Here is a 26,914-nt window from a genome sequence, read left to right as displayed (position 1 = left end):
GTTAAACCCCTGTGCTGGCAGGACTGAAGATCAACAGGTCGCAGTTTTGAATCCGGGGAGAGCGCGTATGAGCTCCCTCTGTCAGCTCCAGCTCCCTATGCAGGGACATGAGAAAAGCCTCCCACAAGGATGGTAAAACATCAAAACATCTGGGTGTTTCCTGGGCAACGTCCTTGAAGACGACAAATTCTCTCATACCTGAAGTGACTTGCAGTCTCTCAAGTCACTCCTGACACGAAAAAAAATTACATTTATTATTTTACTCATTTATTATTATTCTATTTATTATTTTACTCTATTATTATTGCTATGACTACATTTCCATTATTTTACTCTTGTTATTATTTTTATTACATTTTTTATTTTACTCTATTATTATTATTATTGAAAGGATAAGTAAGCACATTTACATTGAAGAAGGTTAGTCTAATGGTTTCATCACAGTTCGACAGTCTTATCTTAGGTTGTTGTAGGTTTTTTCGGGCTATATGGCCATGTTCTAGAGATGGGCTATATGGACATGTTTTCTAGAACATGGCCATATAGCCCGAAAAATCCTACAACAACCCAGTGATTCCGGCCATGAAAGCCTTCGACAATACATAGTCTTATCTTAAATTACAATTTTATGGAAATATTCAAAAACATTTAACCTACTGACGCCTCAATTAATGTAATTTTATTGGTACCTATTTCTACTTTGAAATGTACCAGTAGCTGCTGCAGTTCCCATCCTCGACTTATACTTGAGTCAATACGTTTTCCCAGTTTTTTGTAGTAAAATTAGGTGCCTCGGTTTATATTCGGGTTGGCTTATACTTAAGTATATATGGTATATGTAATTTTGTTTTCCTCACTCTTTGACACTGTTGGCACAAAGCATGCCCCCAGGACCTAGCAAAGCTACTCACCCCTGCTTTAGACTGAAGCTCAAATAAGCATGTTTTTAAAAACCCTGGAACAAGTATTTCTTATCCCTAAACATCAGAAGAAAATGTGTTTTATCTCAATTGTTTACCTGGGTTTTTAATTGAGGTAAAAAAAAATCATGGATAACATCCATGACCTTTACATGGACCTGTTACATAGCCCACCACATTCACTAGGATCAGGCCTGTAGGAGCCCCCTAAAAGTGGAGAAAATGCAAAATAAAATGCCCTATATTTTACCTGAGAGAACACCTCTCTAGGAATATTAAGTCCTGCAACACGACAGGAAGATGTCGACTACTGGATGACCTTTTAAATCAAATCAACAAATAATCCAATCTGCCAAAGTCAAATCAGGAAATATGGAGGGCTGATAGTAATATTTCATATCTAAGGCAGGTAAGCAGATTAATCTGTGTCATGAACTCACTAGATTTGAACCTGGGGCTTCATACGTGACTGCTGAAGTCATTTGGGTTTTACAGTAGCTGTTGTCAGAACAAATAAAAGTCTGAATTGCATAGCCAAGCGAAAGAGTTTACACATTCACATTTAAAGGGGCAAATTAAATGGCTAAGTCACAAAACCACCAGAAGTTGACAAAAATATGTCCAGGCACCAGGCTTGTTAATGCTGAGATGAAACATTCTGTATAAATTCAAAGAGACGTCAACGCCAAGAGTGTTGACCAAGCACAGGCATTAGTCCAGATGGTTAGCAGGTCTCACACTGACAGCATCCAGGCTGCAAGAAGCAGGGATCTCTGTAGCTCTTGGCACTGACCGAGGAGAAGAAAAGGGAGCTGCACTATATTTACAGCACAGAACATAGCAAATGTAAACATTCTGCCCCCTCCCAACATCCTGCGGCATTTAACAAGAGAAATAAACACAAGACATAACATTTATAGGTCTAATGTAGACTTTATAGTATTATGGTTGCAAATGTGGAATCCCTGGGGCTAGCTTTACATGTTTAGAGCAGAGAGAAATCAGAAGCATTATTGAAAACTATTTATTAAATAACATTTTTTAGAACTACTCTTGGTCCTGGTTGAAATACATTAATGAAGAACATTTGAGGTTTGTTACGAACCCAATTTGTAAGGACATTTGAAGAAAACCTTAGTTGTTTTTTTTTTTGACAAATCTAGTTTGTAAGGAAAATATGTACAGCTGGCTTACTCCAATGAAGAACAGTAGATTTTTAAAAAAAATCTAATTCAACAATCAGTGAAATTTTCCCCATACATAGTAAAGGTAAAAGTTTTCCCCTAACAATAAGTCCAGTCGTGTCCAACTCTGGGAGTTGGTGCTCATCTCCATTTCAAGCCGAAGAGCCGGCGTTGTCCGTAGACACCTCCAAGGTCATGTGGCTGGCATGACTAACCCTAACTTATCTAGCTGAACGCATCTCTTCCTACGAACCCTCCAGGAACTTAAGATCGTCAGAGGAGGCCCTGCTCTCGATCCCTCCTGCCTCGCAAGCACATCTGGTGGGGACGAGAGACAGGGCCTTCTCTGTGGTGGCCCCTTGGCTGTGGAACTTCCTGCCTAGGGATATTAGATCAGCCCACTCCCTCCTGACTTTCCAAAAAAAAAAGTAAAAACTTGGCTCTTCGAGCAAGCATTCGGAACCCCAGAAGAAATAGACAAACTAGAGTTGGAAAAAGACCCAGGAACGGCCAAGACAATGTAACGGATGAGGATTTGAATGAGAGGACATAGTTCTTTTTTAAATTGTTATTATGCATTGTATTTTATATTTAATTGCACTTAATGTTTTTGCTTTATCAATGTATGTATTTTTACGGCATCGAATCGTGCCAACTGTGTATACCACCCTGAGTCGCCTTCGGGCTGATATGGGCGGGATAGAAATAATGTAAATAACTAAATAAATAACTCCAAACCATTACCTTCCCGCCAGAGTGGTACCTATTTATCTACTCACATTTGCATGTTTTTGAACTGCTAGGTTGGCAGAAGCTGGGACTAACAGTGGGCGCTCACGCTGCTCTCTGGATTTGAATTGGCGACCTTTCAATCAGAAAGTTCAGCAGCTCAGTAGTTTAACCCACTGCACCACTGGGGGCTCCTTCCCTGTGCATATCAATTTCTAACTAACTTGTTGTTCATTTCAACTATGAGAGGTTTTAATTTCTAATTAAGTTGTTACTCATTTAAGCTTTATATTAGGTACAAATCTATTACAATTAGGAGAAAAATGTTAAGATTCACTCCTAAAACAGTGAAACAACCTAGCTTTCATTAACTACATAAGTTACAATAGTTATTTAATGAAAAGGTTCAGGAAAGAGTTTTATTCAAAAGCTTGTCTTATTCACTTTGGAAATATGCTCCTCTAGCATTAGTAGAAGTTACTTCTATACATGGATTTTGGAAGGGCTCTGAAGCTGTACAACAGGCACCTTCTGGAATCAGAATGCAGGAATGGCAGGTTGTTGCTCTTTTTGTCATCCTGATGCGTTATACTTCTACGGGGTTCTACTCCTTTTTCTCATGCTTCTTAACATCTGCATAAGCCTGTTAGGAGATTAGTCATCTGGAGAGTTAGGCAGCTGACAGCTAGTCTTTTTTTCTCTTTTTCCTCAGATGATGATGATCAGGCCACAGAGTGTTTGAGTGTGAGAACAGACGGTATGAAGTTGAACAAATGAGTTGATGGATATATATGATAGGTCCTCAATATCCACTGGGGCTTGGTTCCGAGACATCTCCACACAAGTAGATACCAAAATCCATGGATTATCAAGTCTTGTTTTATACAATGGTGTAACAAAATGACATATAAAATTATGAAAAGCACAAATGAGTGCCTGAAAGAGACTGAGGATCTATGAAATGGTGGGAGGTCACAGTAGGGTATGCCAACACATCAGTGTAGTGATCAGCAAAAATCAAGGTTTCCCTTTGGATTATTCTTTTATATAGATACAAATATAGGTATATAAAATAGTACTACGTAGTTTGGGAGCCATTGCAACTGACATAGCACATACATGTATTTGAGTCATGGTTGGCTAACTTCACAGACGTTCCAAATAACCTATGGTTATGGAAGGCCAACTATATAATTGTTCTGTTGGTCTCCATTCAGATGGATGGCATTAGCTCATAGTAGATGGGGTCATAATCCCCTTAAGGTTTGCAGTTTACCATTAACAATTGACCCAGCACTGTCATCAAAGAACTTTTCTTTTGTCTACTACAGTGGTTCCCTACCTGTGGTCCGTGGACCACCACTGGTCCGCAAGATTAAAAATATGGTCCATGGCCTCATCATTACTACACCGTTGCCTCAAATCCACGTGGCAACAAGAGCGACTGGTCTTGTGAAGCCCTCTTATAGTGCCAAGCCAACTAGGATGTCAGGAGGGGAAAGGTGCTACCCCTCTATTCTGCTTTGGTTAGACCACATCTGGAATATTGTGTCCAATTCTGGGCACCACAATTCAAGAGAGATATTGCCAAGCTGGAATGTGTCCAGACGAGGGCGACTAAAATGATCAAGGGTCTGGAGAACAAGCCCTATGAGGAGCGGCTTAGGGAGCTGGGCATGTTTAGCCTGAAGAAGAGAAGGCTGAGAGGAGATATGATAGCCATGTATAAATATGTGAGAGGAAGCCACAGGGAGGAGGGAGCAAGCTTGTTTTCTGCTTCCTTGGAGACTAGGACGCGGAACAATGGCTTCAAACTACAAGAGAGGAGATTCCATCTGAACATTAGGAAGAACTTCCTGACTGTGAGAGCCGTTCAGCAGTGAAACTCTCTGCCCCGGAGTGTGGTGGAGGCTCCTTCTTTGGAAGCTTTTAAGCAGAGGCTGGATGGCCATTTGTCAGGGGTGATTTGAATGCAATATTCCTGCTTCTTGGCAGGGGGTTGGACTGGATGGCCCATGAGGTCTCTTCCAACTCTTTGATTCTATGATTCTATGATTCTAGGTAGAAAACCCACCCAAGATTACTACTACCACATCAGCTCTAGATTATTAAATATGGTTTTCTGGGGGTGAGCAGACGGCAATTACTGGATAGCATATGTTCTGGATCAGAAACTAGAGCTGATGTGGTCTATCCAATGCAATTTTCTGAATCAGCACCCCAAATAACCAAACCAAATCTAAAGTATGCACTGAATCGTAACTCTTTTGGTAGTAATGTTGGAGAATGGATCAAGTGGTCCCTGGTCAAAAAAAAAAAAAAAAGGTTAGGAACCATTGGTCTACTATAAAACACTGGGGCATGGTCTGTCTATAAAAATTGTTCAGAAATGACAAATGGTCCAAGATAGGGTTACTAGTGTGAACTGGGCAATTGGACCACAGTTTTGTCAGCTGCACTGGCCCCAATCCCTTTCAGGCCCTTTTGCTAGTGTTGTTGTAATAGTTCAAATATGAAATGTCTGCAAACCAGAGTACTTGGGATACTGATTTCTCTCACACCTAATTAAGAAAATTCTCAGAGGCTCAACTCTGAGTTTCTGCCAAGTGACAGCTACTTGGGAGATGGCTCTCTGGTGTGACAGCACAGTTTTGGAGTAACCTCCAGATAGATATTTGATGGACATCACTACAATGGTTCCCAAAAGAGCTGAAGATCTGCGTCTTTAAAATCATGTTTCATTTTGGATTGTTTGATCTTCAATTGTATTTTGCCTTCAATTGCATACATAGAAGAAGAAACAGAGAGAACACTGCACTGCAAATAAATACTGCCTGAATCTCAAACAATCTTCAACATATGTATCATGATAGAAGCTACATATGGTACACCATTCCCAAAATACAGGCTGCTAGTGGTGGCCATATATATAAAATGAGTGAACAACCTGGTATTATTGGTGAAGACTGGAAATTTGGGAAACTTCATTCAAATTTCAGGGCATCCAGACCGGTGCAAAACAATGGCTATCAAGCAAATTATTTTGACAGTGAGATTCCACTGATGATAAGTCCTATTTCAGGAAACTCACAGACAGCAGTAATTTTACCCAGCCCGGGGCCAAAAACTTTCCTACTTAAGTAGAATACCGTGAAGAATGAGATGCTCTAGAAGACTTCCAATGTGTGATTATATCATTTACTGCAAGTTATTTTTGCTCCGTGTTTCTGAAATTACTCTATAGTGTCCTATACATAAGTTTAGAAATTTTAGTCAAAAACGAACAACAACAAATCAATAACAACACATCTGGATGGGTCAATATGAGGACTGTACCTTAACTCTTATTTTAAAAAAGCAACCATTCTTTTCTGCAAGTAGAGTGATGAAAGGCAAGAGCTTAGTTCATTCTGGGGGAACTTAAAAGAATAATAGAATCATAGAATCAAAGAGTTAGAAGAGACCTAATGGGCCATCCAGTTCAACCTTCAGCCAAGAAGCAGGAATATTGCAGAAGAACTGACCTGCTTTATTCTCTCCACCATGGTGCCACTTTTGGCCTTTCTGAATGCCTGGGTGGAATCGAGGTGACCAACAAAGCTGGCCCCTGAGGCAGTGCTGGCCTTTTCCTCTTTGTGAAATGACCTTCGTCTTATCCATGAGTCACATAAACATCTGTAATTTTGTCCCCAATATCTGCCCTCGACTTATAAGTGAATATATGCAGTATGTTGGATGCATGCACAAGCAGGGCTTTAGATACACACCCTTGACAGAGATTCATAAACATCACTAGCCCATCCATCTACCTTGAGATACGTCAATGCCTAGAAAAGGTTGGCAGTAAATCCTCCAATCTAAAAACTATGTCCTAGTCATCTGGAGGAGCTACTCATATGCTACAGCCAACTAGGAAAATAGTAATTGTTGTGCAATGAAAATGATTTGAACAGCTATGGTGAACTCTCCTTTGCCCCTAAATGGATGTCACAGGTGTATATAAATTTAAAAGGTCTTTAATGCAGAATTTTAACCAACACGCAGAAGTAATTTCCCAAACACCATCTACTAACTAACATTAGAAAACCCTGAGCAACTGGGGTGACAAGGTTCCTTTTCACTGTTCATAAAAGATGCAGTTAGATGCTGTCTTGTTTTGAAATGCTGTTAAATTGCTGAGAATATACATTTTCAGGGCTGGATGAACTGGTCATTTCCCAAATGTAATTTGCAAGAAGCAATCCATGAAAAGATATGTTAGTGCAGAAAACCTCTTAGGGATGAAAGAGGGAGGATTAGCTACGCTCAAATGCAACTTTAACAAGTAAATACATAAACATACTATAGTATTAATGAACTACTTACTCCCAGCTGCATTTGAATCGTTGGCCTCTGAGCCAATTGTTTTATAGAACATATCTAATGTGAAGTAAAACCTAGCAATTTCAATTGGGTTCACTCAAAGGATTGTGCTTCCAGGATACACAAATAATTATTTATTGCCCCACTCCAGTCATAATCTTATTCCAGCAACAGGGTAGAGAACTAAGAGAAAAATAGATGGGAAGGAGACATTTGTGAGCCCAGGAATACAGAAATAACTGGCAGATTCTTAGCTCCAGCTTCTAACACAGTAGGGGGCACCTGTAGCCTTGCCAATGTTTTTGCTCACAGATGATTTTGCCAGTTCCTTTTGCTGAAATATAGCCTACAGTATCTGGTACTAACCAGGGGTGACTCTCCTTAAGCTCCAAAATCAGAAAAGATCTGGTGCCTTTTGTGTATTTAGATGTATTTTTCACTGAAGCCTATAGAAAAGGCCTGAAAACAGCCAGAGAAGGAACTGGTGTTGGATTTCAACTTCCATTAGCATTTTCCAGCATAACCAATAGTGAGGGGATGATGAAAAGAAGGAAAACACATTCTCCTTCCCTGATTTATAGAAAAGGACACCAAAGATGGTCTGGGCAGTATACTAGCTTTTGAATTCTCCCTGGGAAGAATGTTATTATTACTACTACTATTATCACACTGATTAATCTGTCAATGTAAATGGCAGAACCAGTTAATTTATAAAATAAAATAAAAACCTTATGGTCCCTCCTTTGAAGCCTACATAGGTTGTCTACTGGTTTTCACACAAACTCAACCCTTCCCTTTCTGTTTACTTCAGAAATTCGCTTTCTCACCTTCTCTAATGTGCAAACAGATCAGACTCCATCCAATCATCTCTCTCCTTCTACTTTTCAAGATTTCCTGTACCTGCAAATGGGTTATTTTTTCCAGTTTCAAATAACTACTGATACTTTTGTTCCTAAGGGCGAGAGAACAGCTAGCAGGATCAATTAACAAGCACGCATCTAATCTCTTCTCCCAAAGCTAGTTGTGCAATAGATCTGCATTGTATTTTCTGAAAATTATTAGGTTGGCTTACTATTACAAGCTTTTGATTTTCTGTTTATTTCTTTATAGAATGGAAATCCCACTCTTCCAAGTTATATTCTCCCAAGATGGTTAACAAGCAAAGAGTACATCAGAAACCAAGGGAAAGAAAAAACAACAACATTACAACAATGAAGACTGGTCTAGCAACAAGATCACTAAAATCATAGTGGTTGAGTTATAGAAAATTTGAAACACGTCTAAAGGTCAGGGATGGCAAAACATCATTAGGATTGGCTCCAGGTACAACTCTTTGGGAGAGTATCCCACACACAGGACTTCACAACTCGCTGAACACAGTGGAAGAACATATGCTTTCCATATAAAAGAACAAACTGAAGGTCCCACTGTATAGAAATGTTAGAAGCTACAACCAGTAATGGGTGTACGATATGAACAATCCTTAGATAGACGAATCAACTGTCTATTCAGTTTAAAGCAAAGTCCTCTACTTGTATCCAGTTCAAAAATATTTGTAAAGACTGATAAGACATTTGCCCCACAACAGACAGGAAAGTAGCCCCAAAATGGACTTTGAAATAGATACTTGCTTTGGCTGAATGTATTAATTAACATAATTTCAGTGTTGTTACATACTTACAATTCATTTCAAACTTATGCTGACCCTAAGCAAACCTATCACAAAGTTTTCTGGGGCTGAATGTGTGCGACTCAATCAAGGTCACCATGGGTTTGCATGTCCGAGCAGGGACTTGAACACTGGTCTCCAACACTCAAACCACTACACCACACCGGCTCCAAGAATGGAAACTACTTTTGCACTGTGAACTTTATTTGCTGAAAAAAGTAAAGGTCTCGCCTTCTTTCAAGCTAATTATATCTTAATAACTGTAACACATTCCTCCCCGAGAAGCTCAAAATGGCACAGCTTTTACCTGGAACTGCTATGTACTTCACAATGACGATGGTTACTCTGCAAGAAAGCTTCTATATGGGAAATACCTTCATAAATTTGAATATTGAGTCGGTGCTCCATCACATCACATGGTTTCAAACACTTCATCAGTTTCAAACAGTAAAATACTAAAAAGCTGGTCTTTTGACTTAGTGTTAGCCTGTGCACTGATGATAAAACAATTAATTTTTACCTTCATGGTTTTTGTTTTGCTTATGAAGATACTCAGCTACTAATGCTCCATGATGATTCAAGGTTGTCAGACATTTATTCTTCATTGTGTATTTTATTGACCGAGACAAAATTTTATTCAAACTACCTATACAAGGTTCAAAATCCATAACAAATTCTATGTTTTGCATAATCTAAGACATGCCTTCATCCCCCCCCCCAAAAAAACAGAATATATTAAAATAAGAGATCAATGAAGATTCATTATACTGCTTATCTAAAATCTTTTCAGTAATATACTACAGTAACCAAAGGGTTAGAGGTATAACATGCATAATCTGAAAATTTGTTTGAAATGTAGATAATTTTGCTGGTGTTCCTGATGATAAAGAAATGGTGGAAGTCTCCTGTTCAAAGGGTACCCGTTTCCTAAGTTGAAGCCAGCTTGACTGGATATGAGCGACTTCCATAAATTCACATCTGGCTTCCTTGATTTGAGTTTATCTACCTGCCAGGAAATCAGGAGACGCTTACTTCTTGGGAGGAGAGCAATGACCCATCTCGATAAAATAGTGAAGAGTAGAGACATCACACTGGCAACAAAGATCCGCATAGTTAAAGCAATGGTATTTCCCATAGTCACCTACAGATGTGAGAGCTGGACCATAGGAAAGGCTGAGCGAAGGAAGATAGATGCTTTTGAACTGTGGTCCTGGAGGAAAGTTCTGAGAGTGCCTTGGACAGCGAGAAGATCCAACCAGTCCATACTTCAAGAAATAAAGCCTGACTGCTCATTGGAGGGAAGAATAGTAGAAGCCAAGATGAAGTACTTTGGCCACATCATGAGAAGAAAGGAAAGCTTAGAGAAGACAATTATGCTGGGGAAGGAAAAAGGAAGAGGGGCCGACCAAGGGCAAGATGGATGGATGGCATCCTTGAAGTGACTGGATTGACCTTGAAGGAGCTGGGGGTGGTGACGGCTGACAGGGAGCTCTGGCGTGGGCTGGTCCATGAAATCACGAAGAGTTGGAAACGACTGAACAAATGAACAACAACAAAAAAAAACCCTGCAATAATATCTTTCTCTTTTCTTACTGCCTTCAACATTGTAGTGCAAAGACCTCACAACCTCTGAGGATGACTGCTATAGATGCGGGCTCAACATCAGAAGATAATACTTCTGGAACATGGTCATACAGCCCGGAAAACTTACAACCACCCAGCCTTCGACGCTACATTGCCTTCGACACTACATTGCGGAGCATTATTGTCTTTTCCAGCAATTCTTGTAACCCTAAGACTTATCTAAAGTATGATAACTTCAGTTTAGTTATTTTTGTCTTCTAATGAGACTTCAAGAACCAAATTCAAATCAGTCAGCATCAAGTTCTGAGACCATCCTGTACACAGGCCAACAGCACATGTATTCTGCCCAAGGCTATCTCCTCTCATTGTCAATGGATATCCACAACTCCACACAAAGCTCCTTCCCAGTTCTGTCACTTGAGATCCTTTAAACAGAATGTGCCAGGGACTGAATTTGGGGCTCCTGAATGGGAAGGTTGAAACACACTCCCAAATTTACAGAAACCATTAGAAAAGCACATACTCCTACCCATCTTTAACTGACCACTTTTTTTTTTGGTCATGTCAGGAGTGACCGCTCTTGTTGTGAGAAAATTGGCCGTCTGCAAGGACATTGCCCAGGGGACGCCCGGATGATTTGATGTTTTATCATCCTTGTGGGAGGCTTCTCTCATGTCCCCGCATGAGGAGCTGGAGCTGATAGAGGGAGCTCATCCGCCTCTCCCCGGATTCAAACCTGCGACCTGTTGGTCTGCAGTCCTGTCGGCACAGGGCTTTAACCCACTGAACCACTGGGGGCTCCAACTGACCACTACCTAAATGGAAAAACCTGTGAATGACCACAAATGTCATTCACAGGTCTTTAGAAAAGGGTGACATTAACTGATCAATATATTAATGTTTAAATGCCTGGAGCACAGGATTTTCCCACACCTGCCCACATACAAACTGAACAAGAAAACAGGAGCCAGCAAGAAGGCAAAGGACACATCATGAGCCAAAACTAGCTGATGAAATCTGTAGGACTCAGCTGCTGTCAACAGAGATGTTATCCATCAGAATTGAAGGAATATTGCCTTTCAGCACTTCTTGAAGGGGAAGAGAAAACACAATTTGGGGCAGCTGTAGGTTAGTCTCCTGCAGCTTCTTCATAATGTTAGTGTAAGCTGTTTGACTCTACAAATGTAAAAGCATCTTGTGTAGAATGAGAGAAGAGACAAAAATGCCAGTTATAATTAGAGAGGTCATGTCTGAACAGCTGCCCAAATGAAGCAGCTCCTCCTAACATAACCTCGCCCTGAAAGGTAAGCACGCTTGCAGCTGCAGAAAGCATAGAGATTGGGCTATTAATAAATGGAAGAAGAAAGAAACCAAGGAAACGGCAGAGAGACAGTGACTACACAGTGAGATGCAAATAAATGAGAGGAACAATGTTGAATGTTTACACAGGGTGTCAGGCTGGATGTTATCTAGGGATCAAGTGACCAAAGGGCTGAGAACTGGGTCTTGAAGGAATGGGAATAATTTTGCAGGAAAGACCTTTCTATCAATACCTGCAGAAAAACCAAGCAAAGCTAACAAGCAGACCCAGATAAATTACTGCAACTAAGTTCAAAGAGATCATTTGTATTCTAAAAGCAAAGTATACCTAAATGACACGGAACTATTTAGGTGCTTGCACTGCTTTAAACTGAGAGGGGGAAATCAATTATCTTAGCATCAGCACTTTTTGCAACACTGCTGTGTGCTTGAATTTCAATTTCATGACCGCTATTTAAACTTAAAGTAGAGGTGGGAAAAATTCACCTTCTCTTGGCAGAGATATCCAGATTTTTGTATTTTCCCTGCTTAAGAGAGAGAGATAAAATGACCACTTTTACAATTCTCCAGCAATATGGGAATCAGGCAGCCTCTCATGACTGGCACCAGAGAAGGAGGTAACTGGCTCTTGGACATTTGGTTAACAAAGCAGTCCAGATATTTCAGGTAGTGTCATGTTTTTGGACAACATGGATCATGCCTAAAAAGCCAAAATATTCATGGGAAAGGCAAACAATACAGAACATGTTCTGTTGCTGAGTTACTCTATCTAAGAATCTCCATTTGCATTTATTGTAATTAATAACAGCCTCTAAGTCAACTTTGGTTGATGGCAATCTCATGAATGACAGGACTCCAAGTCATGCTGCTCAGGCCTTATAAATCCAGGGGGATGAGTTCTATGAGTCTATCCATCTGCAGTCTTCCTCTTCTACTTCCTTCTACCTTACCAAGCAATATTGTCTCTTCTAGCAAGTCATGTCTTATGATATGGCCAAAATAAAACAGTCTCATTTTAATTTCTAGGAGTCCCCAGTGGTGCAATGGGTTAAACCCTTGTGCTGGCAGGACTGCTGACCAACACATCAGCGGTTAATCTGGGGAAAGCAGGTTGAGCTCCCTCTGTCAGCTCCAGTTCCCCATGCAAGGACATGAGAGAAAACCTCCCACATGGATGGTAAACATAAAACATCCAGGCGTCCCCTGGGCCTATAAAGTCCTAAATGGTTTGGGCCCAGTCTACCTAGCTGACCACATCTCCTATGAGCCCACATGAGTCCTGAGGTCTTCAGGAGAGGACCTGCTCTTGGTCCCGTCATCTTCTCATGTGTGATTGCTGGGAACGAGTGAGAGGGCCTTTTCAGTGGTGGCCCCACAGCTCTGGAACTCCCTTCCTAAAGAAGTTAGAACTGTTCCTTCCTTGCCTTGATTCTATTTCCAGAGATTCATTATAATTTACACATTGCACACGCTCAAGTCCATTTCCAGAGATTCATTATAATTTACACATTGCACATGCTCAAGTCCATTTCCAGAGATTCATTATAATTTACACATTGCACACATGAATCTGGTGCTTGCAATACCACTATTCTCCTTCAGGAAAGGTCTGCTTCCATAAGGAAGTTTTAACCAGATAGGGAGGAATATAATTAAAGTTGGTTGTTGTTGTTGTTGTTGTTACTACCACTCTTGCCCAGGGAATTGTGGGTTAGTTATCAATGGAGATCAAGGGGAGCTGGTGGCCAGTTTTAGGTCTTGCCCTGGAGCAGCGTTCATATTATAGCTAAGTTAGAGAAAAGGTCCCAGCAGAGTTTGTAATGGGCTCCACAGGCCAATGCAGGCCTGGGCAAACTTTGGCCCTCCCGGTGTTTAAGATTTCAACTCCCACAATTCCTAACAGCCTACCAGCTCGGGGGTTGAGAAGGGCGGGGTAGAAGTACACGAAATAAATAAATAAATAAATAAATATGCTAATCAAGGTGGTCAGTTGAAACATTCCCACCTAGCTCTAGCAGACAAGAGTCCTTTGTCCCACCCTGGTCATTCCACAGATATATAAACCCTTTTTCCTAGTTCCAACAGACCTCACTACCTCTGAGGATGCCTGCCATAGATGCAGGCGAAACGTCAGGAGAGAATGCTTCTGGAACATGGCTGTAAAGCCCAGAAAAACCACAACAACCCAATGATTTTGGCCATGAAAGCCTTTGACAATACATTAAATTTAGGAAAAATTCCAAAATGACCTGAGATTGAAGCAGAAAATAAAGAATATTCCAGGAAAGTAATTGTATTTGCATATATAAATTGTCTGCTGAGGTTAGCCAAAAGCCAAAAGTCTGCTGAAAGGCAAAACCAAGGTTACAACAACATCTGTTATAGAACTCCAGTATGCTGATGACAATGTCGTCTGCACGCATTCAGAAGAAGATCTACAAGCCACTCTAAACACCTTCGCAGAAGCATACACGAAGCTTGGCCTGTCACTGAACATGGAGAAAACCAAAGTGCTGTTCCAGTAGTCACCAGCCATCCCCTCCCCAATGCCAGAGATACAGCTTAATGGTGTAACATTAGAAAATGTTGACCATTTCCGCTACCTTGGCAGCCACCTCTCCACCAAAGTCAACATCAACACCGAAATACAACCCCGCCTGAGCTCTGCGAGTGCAGCATTTTCCCGAATGAAGCAGAGAGTGTTTGAGGACCGGGACATCCGTAGGGATACCAAGGTGCTTGTCCTCCCAACCCTGCTATATGCCTGCAAAACGTGGACTGTCTACAGACGTCACATGCAACTCCTAGAATGATTCCATCAGCGCTGCCTCTGGAAAATCCTGCAAATCTCTTGGGAAGACAAGCGGACAAACGTCAGCGTGCTGGAAGAAGCAAAGACCACCAGCATTGAAGCGATGTTCCTCTGCCATCAACTCCGCTGGGCCGGCCACGTTGTCTGGATGCCTGACCACCGTCTCCCAAAACAGCTGCTCTACTCTGAACTTAAGAATGGAAAATGGAATGTTGGTGGACAGGAAAAGAGATTTAAAGATAGCCTCAAAGCCCACCTTAAAATCTCTGGCATAGACACTGAGAACTGGGAAGCCCTGGCCCTTGAGCGCTCCAGCTGGAGGTCAGCTGTGACCAGCAGTGCTGCAGAATTCGAGGAGGCACGAGTGGAGGGTGAAAGAGAGAAACGTGCCAGGAGGAAACCGCCTTCCACCTGGAGACTAATGCCTTCACTGTGGGAGAAGATGCGGGTCAAGAATAGGGCTCCACAGCCACCTACAAACCCACAAAAATAGTCATCAAGAAAGACCATCTTACTCGTCCAACGAGGGATCGCCTAAGTAAGTAAGTAAGTAACACTCGCATGTCGTGGATTCCACTTTGTAGCCCCATTTCTGAAGGTTGGCTCTGCATCTCGTGGTGCCAGAGTGCAGTCTGTTCAGCGCCTTCCAAGTCACCCAGTCTTCTGTGTGCCCAGGGGGGAGTCTCTCATTTGGTATCAGCCATTGGTTGAGGTTCTGGGTTTGAGCCTGCCACTTTTGGACTCTCACTTGCTGAGGTGTTCCAGCGAGTGTCTCTGTAGATCTTAGAAAACTATTTCTAGATATTCCCACCCTGGTCATTCCAGATATATAAGCCCCTTTTTCCTAGTTCCAACAGACCTCACTACCTCTGAGGATGCCTGCCATAGATGCAGGCGAAACGTCAGGAGAGAATGCTTCTGGAACATGGCTATAAAGCCCAGAAAAACCACAACAACCCAATGATTTTGGCCATGAAAGCCTTTGAAAATAGAAAAAATTCCAAAATGACCTGAGATTGAAGCAGAAAAACAAGAATTATCCCAGGAAAGTAATTGTATTTACATATATAAATTAGTATTTGCATAGAAGTGGGTTTGAAAGAATTGAATGGCTCAGAGGAGAAAAAGATCCACGTGGAAACAGAAAGAGGGTCAGGAAACAGAAAGAGGGGGTTGCCATGGCGACAGAGGGAGAGGGGAAGTGGGCGTGGCCAAGCCATGTGCCGAGGAGGCGTGGCCAACGGCCTGCCTATAAGAGAGAGAGAGAGGGTCGAGGGAGTTGCTATGGAGACAGTGGAACTGGCGCGCGGCGAGGGGGCGGGCCATACGGAGCGCGAGGAGTGGGCGGGGCCAGCCCATGTGCCGAGGGGGCGGGGCCAAAGGCTTCCTCAGAAAAGGGAAAACAGAGGGAGGGAAGGAGGGGGGGGCGCAGGAAAGGAAAGACCCCCACCCCGTTTTTAAGCCTGCAATCCTTACCGTTCCGCGCCCCCTCCCCCGGATCGTGAGGGGAGGGCCCGATGCGAATGGCCGGCCCCGAATCCAAGCACTGAATCCGAGACGGGAGAGCGAGGACCGCCGCCGAGGCGTGCGCTGCGCACGCGCATGCGCGGCCAAGTGACCCGGATGTACCGGGAGGCGCAGCAGCAGCAGTAGTAGTAAGACTCCTTGGCTTGGCTGCTCACTGGGCTGGATGCAATCTCCGCCAAGCTACTACTGCGCATGCTCGGTAAGAGGGGAGGAAAAAGGATAAACCACGTGTTTCTCTATTACTCCTCCAGGCTGAAAAGAGGACGCGGGCGGGCAGGAAAAAAAAATATATGAATTATTTAAGAAAAATGGAATAAAATTGCAGTAATAATAATTAAAAAATAACAAAATTTGGCAAGTTGCTTCCTTTGCCAGACTACAACTCCCACGATTCCACAGTATTAATTAATTCTACAGAATTGATTCTGCAATGTAGATGCACCCATATAGGATTATTTTAAGAAAGAAATGAAATAAAAGTGCAGTAATAGTAATTAAAAAATAACAAAATTTGGCAATTTGCATCCTTTGCTAAACTATAACTCCCATTATTCCAAAGCATTGCTCCATAGCAGTCAAAGTGGTACCAAACTGCACTAATTCTGCAATGTAGATGCACCCATATAGGATTATTTTAAGAAAGAAATGAAATAAAAGTGCAGTAATGATAATTTAAAAATAAAATTTGGCAAGTTGCATCCTTTGCCAAACTACAACTCCCATTATTCCATAGCAGTTAAAGTAGTACCAAACTGCACTAATCTGCAATGTAGATGCACACATAGGATTATTTTAAGAAAGAAATGAAATGAAAGTGCAGTAATAGTAATTAAAAAATAACAAAATTTGGCAAGTTGCATCCTTTGCCAAACTACAACTCCCATTATTCCATAGCATTGCTCCATAGCAGTTAAAGTGGTACCAAACTGCAGTAATTCTGCAATGTAGATGCACCCATAGGATTATTTTAAGAAAGAAATGAAATAGGAGTTGTAATAATAATTAAAAAATAACAAAATTTGGCAGGTTGCATCCTTGCCAAACTACAACTCCAAGCATCCAGCCATGGTAGTTAAAGTGGTATCAAACTGCATTAATTCTACAATGTAGATGCACCCGTAAGTCCAAAATCATTCATCATCATCAATGATATTGAGATTATATACTCAATGTATAATACTAATATTATGCTAATAATATAATGTGTGTGTATATATATATATAATATCGATAATAATGTAATGTAATACAATATCATACTAATAATAATTCAATATTATTACTATAATAATAGTGCAAGGAGTAATAATAATATATTAAACATAATTACTACTGATAATATATTATAATATATAATGATACACTGCTTTTGGGATGTATAGTTCACCTGCAATCTAAGCGCACTCTTAACTCCACCAACGATTGACCTGGAGCTAACTTGGCACACAGAACTCCCATGATCAACAAAAATTACTGGAGATCTTTGGAAGGATTTATAGGAGCTGTAGTTCACCAACATCCAGAGTGCACTATGAACCCAAACACCGATGGATCTGCACAAACCTGGCATGCATACCCAATATACCCAATTTGAATATTGGTGGGCTTTGGGGGGAATTGGCCTGAACATTTTGGAGTTGTAGGTACTGGGATTTATCGTTCACCTGCAACCAATGAGCACTCTGAACTCCACCAAAGATGGAATTGGACCTAACTTGGCACATAGAGTCCCCATGACTACCAAAAAATACTGAAGGTCTTTGGGGAAAATTCACCTTGATTTGTGGGAGTTTTAGTTCTCCTACATCCAGAGAGCACTGTGAACCCAGATACTGATGGATACCAAACATTGCACACATACTTAATATGCTGAAATTTGATTACTGGAGGGGTTTGGGAGTTCAGCCACAACCAGAGAAACTGTGACCTCCACCGATGATGGACCTGGAGGCACACAGAACCTCCATAAGTAACTCAACCTACTGGAGGGGTTTAGGGATAACTACCTTCCTTTCTGGGAGTTGTAGTTCACCCACAACCAGAGAAACTGTGACCTCCACCAATGATGGACCTGGTGACACCAGAACCTCCATAACTAACTCAACCTACTGGAGGGGTTTCAGGAGAACTGACCTTCCTTTCTGGGAGTTGTAGTTCATCCACAAGCAGAGAAACTGTGACCTCCACCGATGATGGACCTGGAGACACCAGAACCTCCATAACTAACTCAACCTACTGGAGGGGTTTGGGGAAAACTGACCATCCTTTCTGGAAGTTGTAGTTAATCCACAACCAGAGAAACTGTGACCTCCACCGATGATGGACCTGGAGGCACACAGAACCTCCATTACTAACTCAACCTACTGGAGGGGTTTAAGGAGAACTGACCTTCCTTTCTGGGAGTTGTAGTTCATCCACAACCAGAGAAACTGTGACCTTCACCAATGATGGACCTGGAGGCAGAAAGAGCCTCCATAACTAACTCAACCTACTGGAGGGGTTTAGGGAGAACTGACCTTCCTTGCTGGGAGTTGTAGTTAATCCACAACCAGAGAAACTGTGTCCTCCACCGATGATTGACCTGGAGATAGAAAGAACCTCCATAACTAACTCAACCTACTGGAGGGGTTTAGGGAGAACTGACCTTCCTTGCTGGGAGTTGTAGTTAATCCACAACCAGAGAAACTGTGTCCTCCACCGATGATTGACCTGGAGGTAGAAAGAACCTCCATAACTAACTCAACCTACTGGACGGGTTTGGGGAGAACTGACCTTCCTTTCTGGGAGTTGTAGTTCACCCATAACCAGAGAAACTGTGACCTCCACCGACGATGGACCTGGACCAAACTTGGCATACAGAACCCCCATGACTAACTCAAGCTACTGGAGGGGTTTGAGAGGACTGACTCACCATGGTGGGAGTTGTAGTTTACCCTGCAGCCAGAGAGCACACTAAACCCCACTGAGGATGCATCTAGAGCAAACCTGCCCGACACAACAAATGTTAAGTACTGGTGAAGTTTTTCAGGGTTAATCCGGCATGATGTGAGTTGTAGTTCACCCACAATCTTATGCATTTTGCACAACTAAAAAAAAAATGATTTTTTTCAAATAACCGGGCAATGCTGGGTACCCAAGATAGTATAAAATAAATAAAAATATTCCATTTCAAAGCAGATATTATGGGATTTTCTGCCTTGATGTTCTTGGTTATGTGGCTGTGTGGAAGGGTCCCTGGTTGCCCTACCATTCACCTCCCTGAGCTTAAATGTTAAAGAGACAGGAATAATTAAAAATAAATTAAAATGGCAACCAAGGCTGCCAGATCTCCAGGCACTGGATGAACCTTCAGGCTTTTCAGATGGCTCCAGTCCATTTTAAACTAAGAATTTACATATCCTTGGTATATAAATGGATTTAGAGTAAGGATTTCAATTCACGCAAACTCAGCCATTCGGAGCTCTCAAGAAACTAGCAAAAATAATAAATACTTTTAGTCCTTTAAATCCATTTTACCTGCCATTTAATTAAAATTCTAACTTGAATTTCACAAAGCAGTTTTCATAATACAGTCAAACTGTGTTATGTTAAATTAAGTCTGACTTCCTTTGTCTTGATTGGCTTGTAATCCATGTATTTCTTAAGATCAAGATTTATTGCATGGATTTTAAACTCATGTCCTTTGTTTAATCTCTGTTTTGTGTATTTTATAGAACTATGTTTTAATATGTGTCTTTTATAGAAATGCATTTTAATATGTGTATTTGTGGTATTTTTTTTAACAATGTTTATGTGTTCTAATTAATCTATAACCTGGTTATGGGATCAAGCTTTCGCTGAATAGATTGTTTTAATGGACTGTTTTTAGCTGACGACAATGGATTGATTTGGAAGATGTCATGAAATGGTTTTTTGTTTGTTTGTTTTTTGTCATGTCAGGAGCGACTTGAGAAACTGCAAGTCGCTTCTGGTGTGAGAGAATTGGCCGTCCAGAGGACACTGTCCAGGGGACGCCTGGATGATTTGATGTTTTATCATCCTTGTGGGAGGCTTCTCTCATGTCCCCACATGAGGAGCTGGAGCTGATAGAGGGAGCTCATCCACCTCTCCCCGGATTCGAATCTGTGACCTGTCGGTCTTCAATCCTGCCGGCACAGGGGTTTAACCCACTGCGCCACTGGGGGCTCCTGTCATGAAATGGTGAACTGTTTTGATGTACTTATAATTGTTTTAATGTATGCTAAATGTATATTATGCTTTGTTTTTATTGTTCGGCATCGAATGATGCCTGTTGGTAGCTGTCCTGAGTTCCTCTTCGGAGATGAGAAGGACGGGATATACCATATATACTCGAGTATAAGCCGACCCGAATATAAGCTGAGGCACCTAATTTAACACAAAAAACTGAGAAAACGTATTGACTCAAGTATAAGCCGAGGGTGGGAAATGCAGCAGCTACTGGTAAGTTTCAAAATAAACATAGATACCAATACAATTACATTAATTGAGGCATCACTAGATTAAATGCTTTTGAATATTTACATAGAATTGTAATATAAGATAAGACTGTCCAACTCTGATTAAACCATTATTCTCACCTTCTTCAATGTAAATGTGGTTACATATCTTTCCAATAATAGAGTAAAATAATAAATGCAATCATAACAATAATAGAGTAAAACAATAAATTAATAATAACAATAATAAATGTAATAATAATAACAATAACAGAGTAAAATGATAAATATAGTAATAATGAATAGAGTAAAATAATAAATGTAGGAATAATAATAATAATAATAATAATAATAATAACAACAGAATAAAATAATAAATAACCTTGACTTGAGTATAAGCCGAAGGGGACATTTTCAGCCTTAAAAAGGGGCTGAAAAACTAGGCTTACACTCGAGTATATACAGTAAATGCTCCTAATAATAAATAAATAAATAAATAACCCACCTTAAGCCATAAGGAAAGGCGGGTATCTATATAAATAAAAATGTAATGTTCATTTGTGGGATTAACATAACTCAAAAACCACTGGATGAATTGACACCAAATTTGGACACATTGCAACTATCAGGCCAACAAGTGACGATTATTTATAAAAAACTGAAAAACACAACAGAAGAGACTTAAAAGCCAAAAAGCAAACATTACATTACGACACATGTGCAAAACCACACACACACACACACACACACACACACACATACACATATAGAATCATAGAATCAAAGAGTTGGAAGAGACCTCATGGGCCATCCAGTCCAACCCCCTGCCAAGAAGCAGGAATATTGCATTCAAATCACCCCTGACAGATGGCCATCCAGCCCCTGTTTTAAAGCTTCCACAGAAGGAGCCTCCACCATACTCCGGGGCAGAGAGTTCCACTGCTGAACGGTTCTCACAGTCAGGAAGTTCTTCCTCATGTTCAGATGGAATCTCCTTTCTTGTAGTTTGAAGCCATTGTTTTGCGTCCTAGTCTCCAAGGAAGCAGAAAACAAGCTTGCTCCCTCCTCCCTATGACTTCCTCTCACATATTTATACATGGCTATCATATCTCCAAAGCCCCCGGTGGCGCAGTGGGTTAAAGCACTGAGCTGCTGAGCTTGTTGATCGAAAGGTCGCAGGTTCGATTCCGGGGAGCGGCGTGAGCTTCCACTGTCAGCCTTAGCTTCTGCCAACCTAGCAGTTCGAAAACATGCAAATGTGAGTAGATCAATAGGTACCGCTCCGGCGGGAAGGTAACGGCGCTCCATGCAGTCATGCCGGCCACATGACCTTAGAGGTGTCTACGGACAACGCTGGCTCTTCGGCTTAGAAATGGAGATGAACACCACACTCCAGAGTCAGACATGACTGGACTTAATGTCAGGGGACTACCTTTACCTTTTACTATCATATCTCCTCTCAGCCTTCTCTTCTTCAGGCTAAACATGCCCAGCTCCTTAAGCCGCTCCTCATAGGGCTTGTTCTCCAGACCCTTGATCACTTTAGTCGCCCTCCTCTGGACACATTCCAGCTTGTCAATATGCAAAATATCTGCTTCAAACTGGATTATGTGACAGTGTAGTTCCAGCCTAATAGGCATGTTCTACTACTTGGCTAATTACTGCAAACACCTGTAATTTTCTTTCTGGCTCTAGGCTTGACAAATATTGGGATGCCACCCAGGTTCTCCGTTTTGCAGGGGGTCCCCTCTGGATAGTATGCCAGGGTTTAAACCCCACAGTTTCCATGGGGTCAGTTCTAGGCCAGACTCAGGCTCAAGGCTGCATGCAAATAGAGAGTCTCCTAGCCAGCTAACTTGCTGCAAAGGTTAATTAAGTCAAGCGCTGCAATTTGCAAACACAATTTCCACCCAGGAAAATATGCTGTGCCTACATGTATATTTGAACGGCAAGCTGTGAACAACTGTAGGTCCTGCTCAATGCAGAATGCTGAATGGCACCCATAGGAGTGATCCTCAGGAGTCAGATTTTGGACCAGAGTCTGGAATGACCCTACCTGGGCCTGAGTTGTCATAGTCCATGGTTGTTGCTCTTGTGTTGCTTCAAATTGTTTTCCAACTTACGGCGACCCAAAGGTGAACATATTGCAGGCTTTCCTTGGTCATAGGAGATTTCCCTTGCCCTTCATCTGAAGCTGAAGCATGGAAAACTTGCCTAAAGTTATCAGCAACCACGGCTAAGAATGGATACGAACTCTAGTCTCCAAAGTCATAGTCCAGTGCTAAAGCCACTGGTTATTTATTCCGTGCTTAATTGGGTTTTACCCCCATTCTAGAAATGTTGCGTATTCCCACACTCAGGCTGGATCTACATTTCCATACAAACTAGTTTCCGAATCCATATTATCTGCTTTGAAGATTATGTACATCTACATACATATATAATCCAGTTCAAAGCAGATAATCTGGATTTAGAAACTGAGGGATCTGTAAACTTCTGTTCGGCCCAATTCTATCGTTGGTGGGGTTGAGAATGCTCTTTGATTGCAGGTGAACTATAAATCCCAGAACTACAACTCCCAAATGTCAAGTCTATTTCCCCCACCCTCCACCAGTGTTCACATTTGGGCACATTGAGTATTCGTGCCAAGTTTGGTCCAGATCCATCATTGTTTGAGTCCAGTGCTCTCTGGATGCTGGTGAACTACAACTCCAAAACTCAAGGTCAATGTTCACCAAACCCTTCCAGTGTTTTCTGCTGGTCATGGGTGTTCTGTGTGCCAAGTTTGGTTCTATCCCATCATTGGTGGAGTTCAGAGTACTCTTTGATTGTAGGGGAACTATAAATCTCAGAACTACAACTCCCAAATGTCAAGTCTATTTCCCCCACCCTCCACCAGTGTTGACATTTGGGCACATTGAGTTTCCCTGCCAAGTTTGGTCCAGATCCATCATTGTTTGAGTTCACAGTGCTCTTTGGATGTAGGTGAACTACAACTCCAAAACTCAAGGTCAATGCCCATGAAAACCCAGTATTTTCTGATGATCATGGGAGTTCTGTGTGTCATGTCTGGTTCAATCCCATCATTGGTGGAGTTCAGAGTACTCTTTGATTGTAGGGAAACTATAAATCCCAGAACTACAACTCCCAAATGTCAAGACTATTTCCCCCACCCTCCACCAGTGTTCACATTTGGGCACATTGAGTATTTGTGCCAACTTTGGCCCAGATCCATCATTGTTTGAGTCCAGTGCTCTCTAGATGCAACTCCAAAACTCACCAAACCCTTCCAGTGTTTTCTGTTGGTCATAGGTGTCCTGTGTGCTAAGTTTGGTTCAATTTCATCATTGGTGGAGTTCAGAATGCTCTTTGATTGTAGGGGAACTATAAATCCCAGCAACAACAACTCCCAAATGACAGAATCAATCCCCCCCAGCCCACCAGTATGCAAATATGGGCATATCAGGAATCTGTGCAAAATTCAGTCCAGTGAATGAAAATACATCCTGGGTATCAGATATTTACATTACGATTCATAACAGTAGGAAAATTACAGTTATGAAGTAGCAATGAAAATAATGTTATGGTAGGTGGATCACCACAACATGAGGAACTGTATTAAGGGGTCGTGGCATTAGGAAGGTTGAGAAACACTGTCTGTTCAGTATGTCCTTTATTTATCCAAAAAGGAAGAGTGGACACATTTGCCGTGCATCGATTAACTGGCTTTGTTCTTCGCTGTTAGAAGAGAAAAAGCGAGAAAAAGCAAATTGGCTTCAGGGTGCAAGATCTTAAAACATCAAGAACAGCAACTGTTCTAGGACAAAAAATCCCTTGTACTGTACAGAATTAGCTGACAGCACTTTTATCTATTTTAAAAAAGCACCATTAAGGTTTGATTAGTCAGTCTCTTTGATCCCTGCAAGTTCGCTTTCCTCTCCGAAATGCAGAGCAATCTGAAAGTTGTTCCACTGGGACGCCCCTTGCAGTGTTTTTCCACATTTAATGAGAACCACTGTAGCTTGGTATTATTCCCTTGGTTCCAGCCCCACCCCAGTTGTAGATTTGGTAGGTGGGCTTGGAGTGAGACACCGGACCCTTCCCAACTGCGAAAATGGCATTGTAAGAACCATTCATTTTCAAAAGGGTTTGGAGGATCTAAAACAGCAAAGATGCAACTGATGACTTTGTGCCTCAGTCCATAAGTACCAACCACAGTTATCAGCACCGTATCATTTAGAAACATATCTACACAACAACACAGATAGAAAACATTTTCCTGTTGGCAAATTTCAACAGAAATCTTAGCTAAATGCATGGATTATTCTTTCTCTCTTACATAATGTAGGGTGGTGGGATCAGGAATGTTTTTATCTAGCCTACTAGCTCCTAGTGTAGCGTGGTATAATATTTTGAGTGTTGGTCTATGACATAGACACCAAGAACTGGGAAGCCCTGGCCCTTGAGCTCTCTAAATGGAGGTCAGCTGTGACCAGCAGTGTTGCAGAATTCAAAGCGGCATGAATGGAGGGCGAAAAGGAGAAACGTGCCAAGAGGAAGGCACGTCAAGCCAACCCTGACCAGGACTGCCTTCCACCTGGAAACCAATGTCCTCACTGTGGGAGAACATGTGGATCAAGAATAGGGCTCCACAGCCACCTACGGACCAACTGCCAAGATACTACACTTGAAGTACCATCATCCTCAGGCTACGACGGATTGCCTAAGTAAGTAAGTTCTATCACACTGGGAGACCAAGGTTTCAATCCCTGCTTCTCCATGGAAACTCATATGGTGACCTCTGTCAAGTCACACTCTCATCCTCAGAGGAAAGCAATGGCAAATGGCCTCTGGGCAAATCTTGCCAGGCAAATGCTGTGATTGGTTTGCCATATGTTAGAAATTACTTGAAAGCACGTAACAAGAAGGAAAGATGCAGAGCAGAGGGTGAGCCCTGGCACCATAACAGCTTATGGAGAAAATAGCTAAGGCTAGATCTACCCTGCCTTATGTCCAAAGATCTAATCCTAGATTATTTGCTTATCCCAGATTATCTAGTAGTGTAGCCTCATAAATTTGAGTTCAAAGCAGATAATCTGAGATCAGATCCTGGGATATAGGGCAGCGTAAATCCATCCTAACTACATATAAAGGTTTTCCCCTGACATGAAGTCCAGTCGTGTTCGAATCTGGGGTGTGGTGCTCATCTCCATTTCTAAGTTGAAGAGCCAGCACTGTCCATAGACACTCCATGGTCATGTGGCCGGCATGACTGCATGGCGCACTGTTATGCAGTCACACAAACATACACTCCTGGGAGAGGCTTTGCAAGCTACAGAATCAAGTGAATCATTGTGAAATTTAGGAAACTATTACTACTGTCTTATCTAAACTGGACCTTTGCCCTTTCGTCTTTCCTGGATATAACGCACCAAAGGTCCTGGGATCAGGCAACACTACATATCAGTGATACAAAAGCGACATAACATTTTAATGCAGCTACACCTTGAGTATATACTAGTGTATATACCAAGTGTTGCTCAGGTGTTAGAGGAGTCACTACCTGCCTGCTTTCTCCCTTCATCTCTGAGAAGGCCAACCTCACAAAGTCTCCACAGCAATGCTCTAGCAAGGGTGGGCAAGTTCTCTTTGGCTCTTTCCTTCACTTCATTTATGCACTTTCTCCCTCTCTCTTTCCTTCCTTTCATCTTCCCTTACTTTCCCTTATACATCTTCCTCCTCTGTTTTCCTTTCTCTTCCCTTTCTTCCCTCCATTCTTTTGTCTTTCTTCCTTTGTTATTTCCTCCCTCTCCTTCCTTCCTTCCTTCCTTCCTTCCTTCCTTCCTTCCTTCCTTCTTTCCCTCCTTCCTTTTCTTTCTTTCCTTTCTTGCTTGCTTTCTTCCTTCCTTCCTTCCTTCCTTCCTTCCTTCCTTCCTTCCTTCCTTCCTCTTCTTTCTCTTTCTTTCCTCCCTTCCTCCCTCCCCCTCATACCTATGTCACTTTGCTCCCTTTATTTCCCAGTCACAAGACAGAGGGCCACTTCACCTAGTCACAGCCAATCCTTCAATTTATGATCTCAATGACTTGAAGACAGGCACATACATACATTTCTTGGAGACTGCTCCCAGGCTTTGGAACTCCCCCCTTAGAAAGGCTAGTTGGCTGTCCCTTATATCAGCAAGTGAAAACTTATCTGCTCTGACATGCCTTTAGGGGCAAAATGCAAAGGGCTTCCAACACAGCGCTGTTTCATTGAATGTTATCGTTTGCCTTTTTAATGGATTCATTTTAAAGATTTTGAATTCCACGGACAGTCCACACTCCATGTTAAAAATAAATCCCTGGATGGG

At 41.8% G+C, this 26,914-nt stretch overlaps 1 protein-coding gene across 2 annotated transcripts in view; it reads right to left on the bottom strand.

Moving 5' to 3' along the window:
- CYRIB (CYFIP related Rac1 interactor B) overlaps positions 1–26,914 on the bottom strand; it is an 86,170-nt gene that overhangs the window by 48,690 nt on the left and 10,566 nt on the right. The window contains exon 1 of one of the 2 annotated variants that reach the window (XM_067467286.1): positions 16,057–16,204. The exons of the other annotated variant lie outside the window; for it this stretch is intronic. The gene's annotated coding sequence lies outside the window, so the exon portion shown is untranslated. Of the gene's footprint in view, positions 1–16,056; positions 16,205–26,914 lie in introns of those variants that run through there. 2 annotated transcript variants of the gene reach the window in all.

The sequence above is a fragment of the Anolis sagrei genome, chromosome 4 (genome assembly GCF_037176765.1).
Source record: "Anolis sagrei isolate rAnoSag1 chromosome 4, rAnoSag1.mat, whole genome shotgun sequence".
Classification (NCBI taxonomy): Eukaryota; Metazoa; Chordata; class Lepidosauria; order Squamata; family Dactyloidae; genus Anolis; species Anolis sagrei.
Note: the sequence above shows the minus strand (reverse complement) of the source record. Positions and strands in the feature narration are given on the sequence as shown.